This window comes from Tamandua tetradactyla, chromosome 7, assembly GCF_023851605.1.
Source record: "Tamandua tetradactyla isolate mTamTet1 chromosome 7, mTamTet1.pri, whole genome shotgun sequence".
Lineage (NCBI taxonomy): Eukaryota > Metazoa > Chordata > Mammalia > Pilosa > Myrmecophagidae > Tamandua > Tamandua tetradactyla.
In genome coordinates, this window is record NC_135333.1 from 65,309,310 (window position 1) to 65,327,616 (window position 18,307).

At 47.3% G+C, this 18,307-nt stretch overlaps 1 protein-coding gene and 1 pseudogene across 8 annotated transcripts in view; one reads left to right on the forward strand and one right to left on the reverse strand.

Annotated features, from left to right (window-relative positions):
- Positions 1 to 18,307, forward strand: part of TSPAN9 (tetraspanin 9) — a 214,768-nt gene that overhangs the window by 10,460 nt on the left and 186,001 nt on the right. The gene's annotated exons all lie outside the window — the stretch shown is intronic.
- Positions 6,476 to 6,992, reverse strand: LOC143691356 (glycine cleavage system H protein, mitochondrial pseudogene; annotated as a pseudogene).

An 18,307-nucleotide genomic window follows, 5' to 3' on the forward strand; every position in this document is an offset into this window, starting at 1 on the left:
AGGCCTGGCTTTTGGACTTCTAGCCTCCCAAAGTGTGAGATGCTAAATGTCTTTGTTTAAGTAAATCAGCGGGTGGTGATTTGTTACAGCAGCCCTGGCCAACTGAAGTAGGAGTGGATCTCTCAGATCTTTGGAAGGTAGCTCAGGCCCTTTCCCTTCTCAGCTCACTCCTTGCCATAGATGGGCCAGCCAGGGAAATTGGCAAGGGCAGGGCACTTCATCTTTGTTGAGTTAAAGGCATTTTTTTTTTAAAAAAAGGGCTCTGTGTGTTTGTGAGTGTTGGGGAGGGGGAGCATGATTTGAAGCTAGTGGTGGTGGGGTTTTGGAGATACTCTAGAATTCTGGCTTTGTAGTAGATAATTTCTTCTGCCTGAGTGCTGTGGGCTCCTGGGGCTGTGCAAGCAGGGGCTACCTGTCCTCCAAAAGCAGCCAGAAATTTGGCTGCCCAGCACCCCCTGCTCATTTAAAAAACTGGAAGTCAGTGAGTGATGGTCTTATATTGCCTTTGTTTTTTTTTTTTTTTTTTGTATGCTGTATGATGATGGGTGTCACATTTCATTCTTTTTCCGTGTGACTCTCCTGTTAATGCAGTACTATTTGTTGAATTTTTTTTTTTTTGGGAAAAGCATGACCAGGCCTCGAACCTGGTCTCCACATGGCAGGTGGCCATTCTACCACTGAACTACCCGTTCACCCCTTTTATAGCTCCTTTGTTTTGAAGATGGAAAGAGCCGAGCCAGCTGGTTGCTCCACTCCTGATCTCTCCCTGAAAGTTGTTCATTCATTCACCCAGCAAATGCTGCACTACTAACTTCTAGGCTGCCTCCCTATTCCCTTATAGCTTCAGATGTAAAATAGAAGCTCCCAGACATGTGTGATTCACAGACTTCACCTTTCCTTCAGTTCCTTAACATTTTCACTCCCTGCAGGGTATTCATTTTTATAATATTCTCTTCTTATCATCTGCCTTTGTAGGTCTTCCTCTCCTGTGACCTGTCATAAGTGGCCGGGAGGCAGAAGGAAGCCTGGGAGGAGGGAGGGAGCCAGCTCTGGGTCACTAATGGATCCCAGTATCCCAGTTAAGTGAATGCTGTGGTGGAAGTGCTGGTTCGAAGTTCTCCCACTCTAACCATTCATCAAACTTACCTCTCCCTGGAGATCTCAGACTGGACTTGATGAAATGTACTTTCCTAGCACAACTGAGTTCTTTGGACTGTCATCCTCCCGGTGGTTCCTGCATTTATCAAATAAAAACAGAGGCAGAGTGGATTTTTGCATTTGAACTCTGCTTGGTGTTCCTTTTTTCCCTGCTGCCCCTCAGCATCTCTTGGAATGGAGTGTTTTGTGGCTGTAGAAGTTCACAGACCCCTGGCCTCTTTGCAAAGTATACTGTACCTGGTGGCTGGGCCTCTTGGCCCCCTTGGTTGTGTGGTGGGAGAATGGACTTAGCTGGGTGAGAGGAGTTGGTGAAGACTGATGTGAAAGGGCATGTGGTGTGGCCCCACAGTAGCTGGAACCTCCACCACACTGGGGCTGTGCCTGGGTGCCTAGCAGTGCCAGCTTTGTGCCACTGTTGCAGGGCTACTGATAGCCGGTCAGTTTGTGAGTTTCATATTCACCACTGCTTAGAGTGTATGAAAACGTGCAGAGCTGACTCTCTGCAGACCTTTGAGAAGTCTGGCATTGCAAGCAAGACAAGAAACCTCAGCAGGCACCTTTTGGCTGAGGAATTGGAAAAACTGGATAGAGGTCCTCAGTCATTTCCAACTGAGAGTTTGCTAGTTTGAGGCATATAGGAGGTGAGTACCCCAGAGACCCAGGAGGCCCCTCTCTGATTCCTGCCTTCTCTGCCCATGTTTCCATCCCCCAATACTCGTTCTCTCTGGCTGTGAAGATACTTTTATTTATTTATTTATTTTTATTTTTTGTTTGTTTGTGAAGATGCATTTAAACTTAAGCATACTCGAGTCATATGGCAATTAATCAACAAGTAATTACTGAGCACTTTGAATCCTTAAGGGTCTAAGATGTCTTTTTAGCCCAGGTGCCCTGTGTACTTTTGGTAGAGTTTGTGAATACTCAGCCCTTTCTGTTCTTCTTGGCTACTAAGTGTCTACTGTGTTTTCTCCAGCTCTCCTGTCTCCCACGAGGCCTTGGTCTCTCAATACCTCTGGCACCCGGGAGAGAGCTCTGAAGGCAGCAAGTCAAGCAGGAGGGGCTGGGGGTCCTCTAGGTAGGACTATGAAGGAGACGCTTGCTTGACCCATTTGGGAAATCTCATTGCTTAATAGCCCTACCTGACCTGACATAGAACTTGATGTTATTCAGTTTCATGACTCTTGGTTGTTTAAAAACTTCCAATGGACCTCCCCTGAGGATGCTAAGTGGACCAGGCCTTGGTTTCCAAAAACTGTTTCCCAAGAGAACTGAGCAGTGGTGGCATCTCTGGAGTAAGTGTGTGGCTTTCCTGGACGGGTCCATACTCTCCCGGCTGTCGGAAAGTTGGGAACGCAATTGTCTAGCCTCACAGAGGCTTAGGGCTGGGCAAGCTGGGCTGCGCGATCCTGCTTGGGTCTGGATGCCGCAGGATGAAGAAGATTGGGCAGGGTGGGCCTCTCTTCCCGGGAGGCTCCTGGGAAAGCTGTTACAGACCTAGAGCTGGGGGACCTGATGCAGGTCTAGTTTCTCCTCTGTGAAACCTTTTGGGCTGCTGGTCTTTGTGATGCTGCTGCTGAGTACGGTACCGACTTATGCCAAGGGAGAAGTCACAGAACTGTCCCTAGTTGTGCAGGACAGACTGGCACCCTGTGTCTTTGGTCCTCCTTCCACCTGGCTCTGCTGGGGCTCATCGGCCAGGTGGAGGTTCTTGGTCCTTCCTCTGAGGGCCAGGGGCTCTTAAGTGTGAGCCCTGCCCAGATCCTCCGGCATGGGAGTAGCTGGAGGGTGGGTTTTCAGACCCATCTCTTCAGATGTATGACTTGTATTCCCTGAGCCAGATAAAGCTGAGGCCATCTGGTATTTGTGCTCTGAGGTTCTGGCTGATGGGCTTGAAGAAGAAGGAAAATTGGAAAGGCAAGTTCTGGTTTCCAGCTTACTCATAAAAGCAGTCAAGTTTTTTTGAACTCTGCAACTTCAGAGGCAGGGGTAGGGAGTTGCTACCCATCTTTACCCTGCTGCAGAGGATGAACTGGGGTGCAAGGCTGCCTAACACCGCCCCCACCCCAAACAACCACGTGTGTGTGTTTATGGGGGAGGAAGGAAGAGTAGTGCTGGTTGTTGAATGACTCCCCAGTTGTTGGAAGAGTGCTTGGCACATAGGAGGCCTCACCTCAACAAATATCCTTTGATGGAGGCCAGGAAGGGGATACTGGGTTACAGATATAGAAGGAACTCTCAGCCAGGCCAGCCATGGTTTGAGGGATTGGGGGAAAGGCCTGTCCTAACTTAAAATCCCTCTCCACCATCCTGACAAGTTCTCTAAAATTCTACAATTAGATATTTGTTCTTTGGGATGTTGAGGCTCTTTGGCCCTTTGGAGTCTTCCCTTAATATGCCGCTGCCTCTTCAGAGGTGACCTGCTTTCCAGGTCTGGCAGGTAGCTCAGAGCCGGGCAGTGTGGGGAGCCTGGCACAGACCCCTGACCTCTTTCCCCACCTTGCCCAGCATGTCCTTCAGAGTAGCTCCCAAGTCTTCTTCCATAGACCATTCTCAACAGAGCAGAGGACTCCAAGCTTTCCCACCCCTACCCTTCCCCTTAGTACTCACCAGTTCAGAAATCCACGCAGGGCTTCATAGGAGGGAATACCTTTAAAGAAGACACCAGCAGGGCATTCTCTGATGTGGTGGTTTTCAATCAACTGTCTTTACCACCTTCTGGATTGCGTCAGGAATGGAAGCATTGGTGCTGCCACATTCTAAACCCAGTGTTGTGGGAGACTGGTCTGTGGACCCCTGTGTTTCTGAGACCTTGGCAGCCATTCCCACCCTCCCAACTCCCTGCAGTTCCAATTTTTGCAGCCAGAGAGCTGATGTTGCAGACTCTGCAGCCTTTGTGGGTACTCTCTAATTGGCACCTAATGTCTAGCCTAAATCTCTCTTGCTGCACAATGTCTCATTCTTGCTGGAGAGTAGAGGCCTTGGTTTCCCCTGCCTGGTGGTTTTCCTTCTTTCTCATTGCACGGTGCTGGCACTTGGTAGACACTCACATATCTTCTAAATGAATGAATATTGTATTTGTGATGTAAGAAGAAATTTGCCCCCAATCTAACCCATATCCCAGGACACTGAGAGCCCTTGCTTGATTTAAATCCATCCATCTTCATAATCTCAGGGTTTCAAAATGTCTGGGAAGGACATGACTCGGGAACACCTAATTAAAGTGTCTGCACTTCTTTGCTTTTCCCAAAGGAGGTGGAGAGTAAATTGTGAGGAGGAGAAGGCTACTGTTTGGATGTTTCACATCCAACGGCACTGAGGCCGGTTTTCCTTGGATCTCAGGGTTGCTAAGTGGAGGAGCCGGAACCAGCCTCTCCAGTTCTGATCCCTGGATTCTGTCTGTCCTATCCCCCCTCCCGCACCCATGCCTGCTTCCATCTCCCTCAGTACCACCCAGGCCTGAGGGCTGCGGGGTCAGAGTTCTTGGCACCCCACGTGTGAAGTGACTGCACTGGGCCTGTGGGTGAATTTGTAGGAAAGCATGCACCCAAAATGGTCAAATCCGTGAGGACCCAAGGGAGGCACGTGTGTGGTTATTTTGGATCTGGTGGGCTAGCCTCAGATCTCTCTGGTATTCCCTGCTGCTGGCCTCTCAGAATTGACCAGAATGGAAGGATGATAAAAATCGAAGCTCCCGGAATAGCCCAAGAATTTGCTTAGTCTTAACCCCTGGGAGGAGGTACATCCCAGAATTGGTGATGGGCTGAGGGAGGGAGACTGCGGTGGGAGGGAGAGAGAAGGAAAGTTCAAGACTATTTCCTCTTCTTCCCCACAGGAGGGGGAGGCAGGCCCAGTGCTGGCTCAGGGCCAGTCTGATAAGGGGCAGCATTCAGAGCCCAGAGGAATGCCTGTCCTCAGCCCCATCCTGCCTCGTGGGGAGTGTGGCCTGGTGACCCCCCCACCCCTGGCTGGGTGGATAGATCAGTCTCCCTTCGTCTCTCTGACTGTCTCTGTTTCTCTGTCTCTCTCAGCACTAGCTTATGCAGGCCTTTCATCCTCCTTTATCTCTTTATGCCTTCCCCAGAGTCAGTCTGAGAGTCAGCTTTTGCTCAGTGCACATAGTACGGACAGACTGAACTACCCTATGGAAGTTCAACTCAGCAGTGCCAAGAATTGGGCTTTGTCCTTAAGGAGCTGGAGTGGACATGCAGAGGCAAGTGTGCTGGACACACACAGACCCGCAAGCAGCGACCAGAGCTGTACATAGATGTACATTGGAGACAGCCGTAGAAGCAGAGTCGGCCAAGTGGAGTCAGGGCCCCCACTGACCTTGGGCAAGTCACTTCCGTTCTCTGGCCCTTGTTTTTTCCATCTGTAAAATGAGTGGTTTATGATCCCTGAGGTCCTTTCTGGTTCCAGAGCTATTGATTCCAGGGGTCGCAGGTAGGCGGGAACCTTCTCAGATGGGTAGGATGTTTTTGTCACTTGTATTCCAGACTTGGCCCAGCCTTGACCCTCTTCTCATCTGCGTTTTCCCTGAGGGATGTAGGCTAAGAATTCCCATGTGCATCTGGACTTCAAACTTCTTGCTTGGGAAAACTGCAAAACCTGAGTTTAGGTTCAGGAATCAGTTGCACCAGTTCAGGATGAGATGGTTCACCCCTTGGCCTAGAAGAAGAGGTCCCAGCGACTGAGTGAGGCCTGCAGAGCCTGCTGTAGACAGGCCCCAGCCCCTGGCCGGCCTCCCTGTTCCACATTTGGAGCCACCTTGCCCTGTTTTGTTTCTGTAATGCCAGGAAACCTTTAGGCTGTCCTCCCTTTCCCTGTCATGCAGATTCATATTTGTCCTTGTCTTTGGTGTGGTCAACCCTGCCTGGAATGCCTCCCCACCCCAGTCCTGCATTGTTTTATCTCTTATCTGTGTTTTTAGATCATTTAAACATTTGTTCAGCCATTATTTCTCCCCAAGTAGTTTTCTGTCCCCCGCCCCATTCCCCATCTCTCTCTTTTTCTTTCTGGAACTCAAATCATAAGTACATTAGACTGTTTGATATTTTTGCCTCAGATAATTTCATGAATTCTGAATATAATAACTGGAACCTAGTCTGAATCACTGGGTGGTGTGAGAAAGATGCAGATTGTGTTTATCTGCTATTATTAGAAAGTTGAGTGTTTTCTTTCAATTGCGTGGTTGAAATCGTCTTTTCTGTTTTCCTATTAGTATTGCTAAAAGTTGCTATTATGCATTTCTTTCCACCAGTAATTTAAAATATGGCTGGATTAAGTTGGTTTCAGACTAGTTTATTTGGGGGTTCCATTTTCAATCTTCAGTAGATAGTATGTATTTCTTATATGCTTCTTCACTCGTTAGTGCATCAAGTTCTGAGGGATTGCTCAGTGTCATCTTGATAGCCAGCCATCTTCGTAACAGGATTTGTTGACAACTCCTGGGTTTCCTGCAAGCACTTCATTAATTTCTGTTACTTCTCCTGATAGAGGATAATTAAGTTTGCTAGCAGCTTACATACTTTCCAAAGCACCAAACTCTTCTTATTTGTTCACTTTTGTCCCAACCTCAGGAAGACTACAGTAAACATCTCCCAAAGCTTCCTGTGCAAAATTGCTGATTCCCGCTGCTCCAGTGCCATTTTCTGTTGTTATTCATTCGTGTTTGTGTGTGAATTTCTACACCAAGAGCAGATGGAGCCGGTGCACAATGTCCAGATGGTGGCCGCCCCCAGCCCCCAGGGCCGTGGTATGCAGGACGTGGTGGATGTCAAGGCTGCCGGCAGGCTGCAGGTTCTAGTCTGTATGCTCTGTGCTGTGCACGGCACCATGTTTGCAGATGTGCCTCTGTTCATTTTTTTTCTTTCTGTACTTCATCTTGGGGTCTCTTATGTCTTCAAGTACGTTCCACTTTTCTCCTGCAGTGTCAAATCTGCTGTTTATGCCATCCAGTGTATTTTTCATTTCAGATGTTGTATTTTCTATTTCTAGAAGTTTCATTTGGATCTTTTTTATATCTTCCATTTCTCTCCTTCTCATGTTCATGTTTTCCTCTACATTCTAGAGCATATGGAACATATTTATAACAGTTATTTTTCTATCCTTATCTACTAGTTCCATCACTGCATTTTTTTTTAGGTCTGTTCTATTAATTGATTTTTCTCATCATTATGGGTCATGTTTTTCTGCTTCCTTGAATGCCTGGTAATTTTTTATTGGATGCCAGGCATTGTGAATTTAACATTGATGGATGCTGGATTTTGTTATATTTCCTTAAATAGTATTGGACTTAATTCTGGCATGCAGTTAAATTACTTGGGATTACTGTATTGCTTTTGAGGCTTGCTCTTAAGCTTTGTTAGGGCGTATCCAGAGCAGCCTTTAGTCTGGGGCAAATTTAGCTTCACTATTAAGACAACACCCTTCTGAGGACTCCGCCCGTTGCCCTGTATTATCAGGTCTGTCCACTCTTGTAGGAATGTGAAATCTTTCCAGTCCTGGTGAGTTTTGCAAATTGTATGGCCTGTCGCTTTCTGGTGTTTTTTTCCAAGCCTCATGGAATTTCACCCCGTGTATGCACAGATCAGTATTAGCCAAATATTCACTCTTCAGCAGATCTCCAGAGCACTCTCTGTGCAGCTCCCTTCTCTCTGGGACCCTGTCCTACAAATTCTGTCTCCATGAACTGTGATTTCCATCTCAATTTGGTAAGAATAGTGGATTCCATTTGGGTCTCTCCTCTTTATTCTGTGCCCTGCAAGCTCCCTCTAGGCACTAAGCCAGAGATTGTGGGGGCTCATCTCTTTTGTTTCCCTTCCTTAGGGATTACAGTCCCACATTACCTATTGTCCATTTTCTGAAAGGAGTTGTTTCATATATTCTGTCCATGTTTTTAGTTATTTAAGGCAGATAGGTAAATCCAGCCCCAGTTACTCTACCTTGGCTATAAAGAGGAGCCCTGCATGAATTTAAGATGCACCTCAGGCGTCACCTCCTTCCCTAGTGCCATCCTTTTCCGTTGGGAGGTGCCTTTTGTCAGCACTCCTACAGTGCTCTATAAGCAACGTGTCCCTTTCCCCATAGTTTTATGTGTTTTTGTTCTTTTATATTTACTTTACTTTTTTTTCTTTGTATGCTATATGGCAGAGGTCACATTTCATTCTTTTTACATGTGAGTATCCCCTTATTGCAGCACCATTTGTTGAATTTTTTTTTCTGCTTGTTTGCTTACTTGCTTGTTTGTTTGGGAAGTGCATGGGCTGGCAATCAAACCTGGGTCTCCCACATGGCAGGCGAGAATTCTACCATTGTACTACGCTTGCACCCCATGTTTTTGCTTTTATCTCTTCAAATATACTGGCTCCTACTTGGATAATAATATGGCATATTTTAGTATTGTACCTAGTCTAGTGTTTGGCATATAATAGGAAGTTAACATTTGTTGACTGAATAAGTGAGAATAAACAGGGGAAAAAAATAAGCTAGACATGTCATGTGTTGCTAAAAAGAATAGTCCCAACCTGGGTAAAGAACCTGGCTCTCAGGAATTCAGACTCTCTTTGTAGGGCTCAGACCACATCTGCAGCATTGGACTGACTTAATGCTGGTTAGCATACTGGCATATCTGAATTCATCAAGAGGGAGGTGACTAAGATAGTGGAAATACAGAGATTGGAGGAAGGATTTGGGATGCTCATTTTGTCCAGAAATTGTTTTGTGGAGTGCTGTATGTGGAGCATAATAACCATCTTCAAACACATGTAGAATTGATGTGAAAGTTGAGGGTTTAAATATATCCTGTGACTCCAGAGGGCCAAACCTGGGACCCAGGGGTGGGAGGATTCCAAGGGATCAGATTTGGGTCCTGGAAGAACTTTCTAGCAGTTGGAGTCATGCAGTGGTGAACGGGCTACTTTGAGAGGTAGTGAGCTCTCCATCACTGCTGGGGTTTAAGCAGGAGGAGATGGCTATTGGTTAGTTTTAACCATGGTGGGGATTCTTAGATTAGATATAATATTGCATGACATAATCTCTAAGGTATCTCCCCACTCAATGGTTCTAGCCCCATGACTCATCCCTTCTTGGAATCCCCTTCCGTCTAGTACACACATGCATGCGTGCACATGTGCACACACATACGCACAGACACGGAATGTGCTCCCTACTGCTGTTTCATGAAACTCCAAACACCTCTTCTTCCTTTCCTAAAGTGAATGTCTTTACAGGAACCTTGTGGAACAGCCACCCACGCCCCTGCCTGCTGGCCACGCTTTCCCCCATCACTCTGCCTTTAGCACCCCATCAGTCTGGGATGGCCCCTCCTGTCGGCACCTTGTCCCATTGCCTCCTGTGTCTGGATGCACAGTGCCTTTGAGACTGTGGGTGACTCTGGTTAGCTCATTATCCTCCCACCGGCCCACACAGCTGCCTGGGAGTGTCCAGCCATGGCCGGCAGCCTTGCCCCAGCTCTGGCTCAGCTCTGAGCGGAAAAGGCTGCTACTGTGCTGCTCACTGGTTCTTCTCCGGGCCTCGTGTATTCCTCTTGTGGGAGGCCTTTCTGCTCCTGGACTGGCGGAAGCCCCCAAGCTGGTCCTGGGTCCAGGACGGTGAGACGCACATTATGAAGGCTTGTTTAGTCGAGGTGTTGGCGCATTTCTTGAGACTATTCCCTCAAACACCTGCCTTCTCCCATTTTCAATATGGCCTCCAGGGAGCTTCAATTAAGATTCCACCTCAGAAGGATGGGCTGGTCAGCAGTTCAGTGGCTGGAGAAAGGAAGAGAGGGAGGTGGACTCAGAGAAGGGGTGCATAAGTGAGCCACCTGATTGGTTGGGCCCTGGCTTATGCTTTCTCGAGGCTGTTGGCTGAACTCTCTTAGAAGGAGGCTTGTCAGGTAATGAACATCTTGGTTATGTGCTAGGAAAACTCCTGGTGCCTCCTGGGCCCTGTCGTGTCTCTGTAGCAGTTGACTAGGCCCAGGGGGTAAGTCACAGCTGCATAGGCTTCAGGCAGAGGCCTTGCAGAAAGCAGGCCCTAGAGGAAAGAGATTCCTAGCTTCTTCCTGAGGGGACCCTGAGCTCTTGTGAACCTTCTCCCTGATCTGCTGAGCCAGGCACCACCAGGGATGGGAGGAACGCGTGGGGGTGGGGGTGGGGATTCAGGATTCTTGGGTTCTCTTAGCCTTGGCCTCCAGATATTTGACATCGGCCAAGCCTCAGTGTCTTCTTCTGCAAAGTGGGAAAAATAACGGCTCCCTGGGAGCTGGAGGAAGGGCTCACTCGTGGGAGTTCCTTAAGCATTCCAAGCTGCTGACTTCCCAGAGTGGCGTTCACTGTTAACAGTGTGGATTTAGCATCTTTCTTAGCACAAGTGCAGAGCCCTTTGCCAGTGCGATTCCATCTTTCCACAGGGGAAAGGGCAGTGCTCCTCAGAAACCGATGTACAGCCTGGTTGTGTTTGGGCTTTTCCACTGGGAAGGCAGCCCTGGGAGGGTGGGACATTGCTCTTGGTTTTCACTGTGTCTGGAAAGGCATCTGGCACAAAGTAAGTAGTTGTTCAGTAAATACTTGTTGGCTGAAGGGATGAGTCCTAGAGCAGAGATCCCCAGCATCCACGTGGTCAGCCTGCCCTTGGCTGTTTTACAGTGAGGAGTTTCAGCATTGAGCAGCATGCCTCGGGCCGCTACGGGCTTGGGGGAAAACCCATTCTAAAATGTGAGTGTTCTGCCCCTCAGTTTTCCCTCTCATTCTATAGGAGAGGTGCTAAGAATTGCTGGACTGTGGGGAAATTCTGTGTTTAACCTCTTGAGAAATCACACTGTTTAGGAGGAAACTTAGGTTGAGAGGAATTAAATATTTTGTTCAAAGAGCCACAGCTAGAAGGTGGTAGAGCTTGCTGTCGGTTTAGTTCATCTGAGTGCAAAGTTAGTGCCCTCGACCATTGCATGTATTTCCAGGGCGAAGGGGCAGTTTGGTTAGGATGGCAGAGAGCAGGCCTCGGGGGGTGATGGGCCCCCAGGTCCAGGCTTTGCTCCTCTCAGGGGTTCAGCTGGTCTCCCAGAAGGGATGTAGGGGGAGGTGAGGGGCAGGCCCTCTGATTTGACTTGCTTGTTTGGTGGAATGGAAGGCAAATTGCTTCCAGATGAGGGAGAGCTGGTGGGATTTGTGCCCCATGTCCCAACAGCAGTCTTGCAGGGTCCACCAGGACCCTGTGTCTTGGTGTTTGACATATCAGACAAGCCTTGTGGCTGAGAGACCGGGGCTTCCTGCTACCGACTTGGGCTCTGAGCCCCGAGGCAGGCAGGGGGGCTGGGTGGGGGTGGGGAGGCGGCTACTGCAGATGTGTCTTCCCTCCCCCAGAGCCAGAACTTTCTTTTTCTTTGAGTGAAGTCTAGGCCAAAATACCTTGTATTTTATCTACCCCTTCTCTTCCAAGTAGTTCAGATCGCTTGCAGAATGTCATTTCCATAATCCTCATATTTATCACTCCCTAAGGAAGTAAGGAGAATTTTTTTCTTGTCTTAAAAAAAAATGCTGCAGGGTGGAAAATTGGGGCCAAGAAGTGAGGTTTAAGGCTGGGCTCAGGAGGGAGCCAGGCCTGGGTGCAGCTTGGCCTTTGTTTGAGTTTCCTGGGCTGCTCAGGCAAATACCACGCAATGGGTCTGCTTAAGTAAGGGAAATTTATTTGTTTATGGTTTTGAAGCTATAAAAAAAAATGTCCAAATCAAGGTATCATCAAGGCGATGCTTGCTTCCGAAAGACTGGGGCTGGCTACTGGTGATTTTTGGTCCTTAGCTTGTCACATGGCAAGGCATGTGGCTGTGTCCCCTGGTCTCTCCATTCTTTTCTGGGTCTTGTTGATTGTAGCTTTTTGCTTCCTGTGGCTTTTGCTCCCTCTGTCTGAATTTCACTCTGCTTATGAGGGACCCCAGTAATAGGGTTAAGACCCATCCTGATTGAGGTGGGACACACCTTAACTGAAAGTAACCTCATCAAAAGGTCCTACTTACAATGGGTTTACACCCACAGTAATGGATTAGATTTAAAAACATGTTTTTTTCTGGGGTACATGGAGCTTTAACCACCACAGCCTTGAATGGGGCTCGGCAGGGAGGGAAGAGGTGCACTGCGGTGGAAAACTGGAGCTTCAGGATTTTGGGGTGATTCTTTTTATATTCTTTTTGTCTTTGCCTTGCACTTTGGGATATGGGGTTTGGGGGTGGTCACCCTTGCACTTACCTAGTAGCTGTCTCAGTAGCTAATGTGGGCCTGGTGGCCCAGTGCCTGCTTGGGGCACACTTTTATACATATACTTCACCACACCTACACCCTTCAGCTTATACACATACCCATGCTTTCATGCTTGCCTGCTTGTACGTGTGTATTCACTTCCATCTGACCTGTACACATGTACTCACACATAGTGTGCACAATCAGTCTTGCATACTTACAGACTTGCTCATACTATTGCTGTCACACACACACTTGCATACGTGCTCGTGTGCTTGCCCTGTTCACCCATGCACATCCCTCCCATATCCACAGGATGGTGTCTGGGCTGCACACGTCAGAGGCATGTACCACCAGCTGGCAGTGGACTTGGAGTGAGAGTTTCTGACAACTATGGGGGCTAACAGTACTGGCCTTCAGCCTGCCCCATCTTTTGCCCCAGTTTACCCCTCTTGTGTAATAAAGGAGAGAGGCAACATGGAGAGACCGAGGTCTCAAAAAATGCCCAGGTGTTTCAGTGCTCCAAGAATCTCAAACTGAGAGTGTTATAGCTGTAAAATGTTAAATACACCTGTGAAATGAGGAGAAGAGGGAACTGGTGTGGGAAGAGGAAAGAGAGAAAGCAGCACCTTGGCCAGGCCTCCTGCCTCTGCAGGGCAACCAGAACCCAGGGTCCCAGAGCTGGAGGCAACCATCCCCTCCGACCTTGAATATATACCTCAGCAGACAGAGACCTTGGCTGGGGAAAGGACCTTTGGGGAAGGAAAGTCTGCTTGAGTGCTCAGATCCTAGCAGGTTCCCAGCCACAGAAGCAGAGCAAACTGCCCCCTGACTTTATTTCTATTTCAGAAACGTCACTGCTGTGCCGCTACCACTTCTGCAGAGCCTGAAATCATCACGGGGCAGTGGAAATCAATTAGATGTGTGGCCCTTTGGCCACCTCCTTCCATGGGGATAGAGAGCAGCGCCAAGGAGAGGGAGAACTATATCTAGAAAGCTGCCTCCATAAATTTGAATTAGAGCAGTGGACTATTATTCATCCTTGGCTGTTTCTTCTGACCTGAAAATCCAGCAAGTGAAAATCTGCATGTAAACCCGAGGTCCCTCCGGCTTTCCTGCTGGTCTGCTGTGGGTGGGGCTGGAGACTCAAGCTGTGTTCCCAGCAGGCTTGGCTGCTTTACCAGCTGCCCTGGGCCTTTCCCTCTGGGCCTGGGATCATTTTGAGCCTTAAAGCTCTGGCTTTCCCAGGTGGGGGTGGGGCGAAAGGGGCCCAGGGCAGTGAACTCCCCTGCCCAGCCTAGCCCCGAGATCCTGAGGGTCCTGTGTCTCTGTGTATCCATCGCTAGACCTGGCGCCCCCTGTCCTGACTTCTTGTTGCTCCAGGGGCTCTTAGTTACACCAAGAGCCAGCCTTTGCCTCAATGTCCCCCTTCTCCACACTCAGATTTATTTGTGCTTGATTTATTTGTATACTACCTTGTTCTAGAAGAGATGATTACGACAAACCCACATCCTGGTAATATTGTCAGCGCTACTTGGGCAAGGATTCTTTCATCCCTGGCTTGATTTCCAAATATCGGCAGGGACTCTTGTCCACAGTTGGCACATCAATGGATTGTGACGTGTCCTGCTGCCTGGAACACACTGTGCTGTGTATCTTTCACTTGTCCTTGAAGATTCCTTTTAGATGTCACACCCCCTAGTAAGCCTCCCCTTGCTGGGGTGGGTGTCTTTGTTACGTGGCCCCGTTGTACCTTGAATTATGTCTGAAGATGGGAAGAATAAGGCACAGTCTGCTCACTGGTATATAGAGGGGTTGGCCTGGAGGAATCCAGAATTTTCCCCACAGCGTGATGAATGTGCACAGGACCGGTGCAAGGCACTGTGGGCTGCACAGCACTTAGTAGGTCTCCCATCAACGTTTGTTGACCTTGCACATCTGAAAGTGTATTCACTCTATACTCACCCTTTGCTGGTGTTTTGGCTGGGTATAGGATTCCAAGCTGGGATCTGTTTTCGGCAGAGCATTTCTGAATTTCTTTTAAGTTCCAACACTTTAAGAATGCCACTCTGGTTCTGGATTCTTTTGTAGGGAGCGTGATTTTCGGTCTGGAAGAAGTCTTTAGGATCTTCTCTTTGTCTCCGTGCTATGAAATTTCACAAGTGGCATGCCTTAATGTGGCTCCATTTTCGTCTAGCATGCCGAGCCCTCTGCAGAGCCTTGCAGTCCTGAGACGCTCGTTTTTAGTTCTGGGAACTTTTCTTGAATTATTTCATTGGCGATTTACACCATCTATTTTCCCTCCTCTTCTTTCTAGGATTCAATTAACTCTTCTGGATTGGTCCTACAATTTTGTTATCTTTTCTCCGCTATTCTCTTTTTCTCTGTCGTCTCCTTTCAGGGAGAGTTCTTCAGCTTTATCTTCCCAGCCTTCTATTGAGGTTTTCACTTTAGTTAGCATCTTTTCAATTTCCAAAAGCTCTTATGTTTTCTAAATATTCCTCTTTTACAGTGTCGTGCTCTGGTTTCATGGATGTAGTATCACCTTTTATTTCTCTGAGGATATTATTGATAGTTTTATTTTTTGAAGGAAAGGATTCTTCTTCACTCTGTTTCCTCCAAAGTGGGTGTGAGTGTGTTTTCTCTGTCTTTCCTGTGACGGACTTTCTTCAGAAACCTAGCCTTCCTTGGTGGCCTGTGTGCATTTAGCATCAAAGGGAACCCTTGCTAAAAAGGCGATTGGAAGCCTGTGTATGTCCGTGGGGGCTTGTGAATTCTGGGCCTCGTGTCGGATCGATCACCTGGTTGGCCTGTTTCATTTAGGAACCTGATAAGTTAGTGACTCAGGTATTTTTTTTTTGAGCTATTAGGATTCCCTAGAGAAGAATCTTCTAATCTACCTGCACGTCGAAGGCTGTGCCCAGGAGCCTAATGGGAAAGATGGCAGGGGTCCCAGCCGTCTGTACTAAAACTTAACCCCGGTTTTCAACGTGGTACTGGGTTTCCCCTGTTGACATCTGTGTTACCCTCTTCAAGAATGAACCTCCAGCCCTAGGCAGCGGGGAGGAGGGCATTCCCCGGTGAGGAAAGTCTGGGGAGTGGGACTATTTCTAACGCAGAATTTTTCAGGCCTGCTATCTGTGGCCTCCCCTTCTTCGTCACTTCTGGAGGGACCTGCTGCTGCTACTTACTTGCTAAGCCTTTTTTTTTTAATTCACGTCCAATTGTTGAATTTTCTGCAGGTTTTTTTTTTTTTCTTTAGTACTAAGTGTTTCTGAGTGTTTGTGTTTGTGTGTTTTCCATTGTTTTTTTTACTAGAGAAATAGGTTTACAGAAGAATCATGCAGAAAGTATAGTGTTCCCCCTCACACACTCAGTTTCCCCAGGTATTAATCCTTTGCATTGGTGTGGTACCTTTGTTACAATTGATGAAACAATATTACTGTGAATATACTATTAACTATGGGCCATCGTTTACATTAAGGTTCACTGTTTGTATTGTGCAGATCTTTGGTTTTTTAAAAATTTTTATTCTGGCGACATATATACAACCTGAAGTTTCCCCTTTCAGCCGTGTTCAAATGTACAATTCCGTGGTGTTAATCACAGTCACAATGTTGTGCTACCATCACCACTCCCTAAGCCTTTGGGGGGTTCTGGGGTGCTGCTGGGACTGCTGATGCTTTAGGATGCCACTTTTTAAAGTCCTTCTACCCTCTGGTTTCTAATATCGTGTTGCTATCATCTCCCCTTTTGTTCTCTTTGAACTTGTGGATTTTGCCGTCAGTAGTCCTTTTATTGCTGATTTAGTGAGGCGTAGGGGCAGCAGAGGTAGTGCATGTGTTCTCTCTGAGAGCTTCCGCCACAATGAAGACGGCACGTTTAGTTGTCCTTATTTATTGTTTTCAGCACGGCAGTGGGTGATTTTCTTCAGTCTTTGAGCAAAAGGAATGAGAGTCTACTTACTTAACACATGTCCCTTGCAGAATCCCTCGTACTTAAAACTGTGTAGTACATACTACACCCTAGTAACCACTGGCTGAGTGAATGAGTGAGCAAATGAATGAGCAGACCGGGAAGCAAAAATGTAGGTGCAGCACACTTCACCCAGGTTCAACCTCTATTCTCATCTGCAAACCACACAACATAACTCTGTGCCTGTTAAGTATCAAAATGGGGAGTGAGTGAGGACACTTAACTTTTTCTTCACCTTGGCTAATTTTCTCTGGCTGTTGTGAGCATGTTTTTGAAGAGGAATAAAATGAGCACGAATAATAAAGCATCCGGTTTAGCGTGAATGCATCAGTGTAGACCAGTCTACTGAGTGTACAGCCTCTCACTGGTCACCCCACCAGCTTAGAACTTACATTTCTGCTCTGTAAAGTAAGTGGGTTGGACCATATGCACATAAGAGTTCATCCAAGTGTAAGTTCTGTGATTCTACCACTGTTCTTTCTTGTTTGCGTCACAAGAATGTCAGCCTTGTGTGGAAAAGAACTGCACCCTTCCCTTTTTTCTTTTGGGTTGGAAATGACTTTCTTTCTCTTTTCTGCCCGCCTGAATCCTTTCAGTTCTTGAGAACACGATCTGAATCCCACTTGCTTTCAAAATGCTGCTCACCTGCTCTGTATAACTCCCATTTCCCTTTCTCCGACTTCCTTTTGCATTTTTAGTTTGCAGTTGGGTATAGAGGAAGTAGCATGGACCATGAGGCCAGTAGTGGTTGGTTTGAATTTTAATTCTGTCACCCGCTCGCTGTGTGACATTGTGCAGCTTACCTTGTATCTCTGAGCTTCAGCATCCTCATCTGTCAAAATGGAATTTGTAGTACAAATTGTCTCATGGGGCTTATGTGAGAATTAGCTGAGATATGCATGTAAAACTCCTCCTTTAGTATGTTACACAACATAGATAATGCTGGTGATAGCAGTCATCAACATTTATCAAACACTTACCATGTGCTTGGCATGTCATACTTTCTTTGTTTTTATTTTACAGATGAAGAGACTTTATGTCTTTATGAAGAGACATAAAGAAATTAAATGACCTGTCTCAGGTCATAAATCAAAGATATTTAGGCCTTAAATATTCTCTAAGTGTTTTGTGCTTGTATTTATTCCACAAATATTTATTAAGCGCTGACTCAGTTCACTGATGGGAATATAACATTGAAAAGGCCAAGTCCTCGTCCTCATAAAGCTTGTGTTCTAGAGTGAGAGCCAGCCAATGAACAGGCAATCAGTGTGCCACAGGTGGAGTTAAGTGATGGAGAAAACCAAGCAGGATAGGGATTAGGGGGTCCCCTGGGGCATGGGTGTGCGTGTGTGTGCATGCATGCATGTGTGATTTTCATAGGCTGGTTAGGGAAAGCTTCTCTAATAAGTTACATTTAATTGAACCCTCAAGGAGTTGAGGGAGCAGTCCTTGGCATATCTGGGGAAGCACATTCCAGGCATTGGATTTAGCAAGTGCAGAAGATATGTTTGTGTAGCAAGGGCTGGTTTCCTCAACTAGCTATACACGCTAAAGTCAAAGATTGCATTTTTTTTTTGTTTGTGTCCTATTTAATACTGAATGGAGCAAGTGATAGACATTTTGCTAGGTGATCAGTAGATATTTTTCATTGATTATTTCTCTCACCTTGTCTCTTGGATCTCTGGACAATACTCAGCCAGAGGCACTTTCTCCCAGGTAGTTCTCAGCTACCTTCTCACATTCTCCAGTAACTTGGACGTGCAACTGTGGACCCCAGGAGACCACTGGAAGGGGGAGACCTTTGGGTGGCATGGAGGGCCAGCTGTTCTGCAAGCTCGGCCCCCCACTCCACCCTGCAGCCTCTGTGGCCTTCCTTCCCTCCTTGGGGCCTTAGCAAGTGTGGCCCTCTGTCCCACCCCACCACGCCAGGCTGCCTCCTCCTC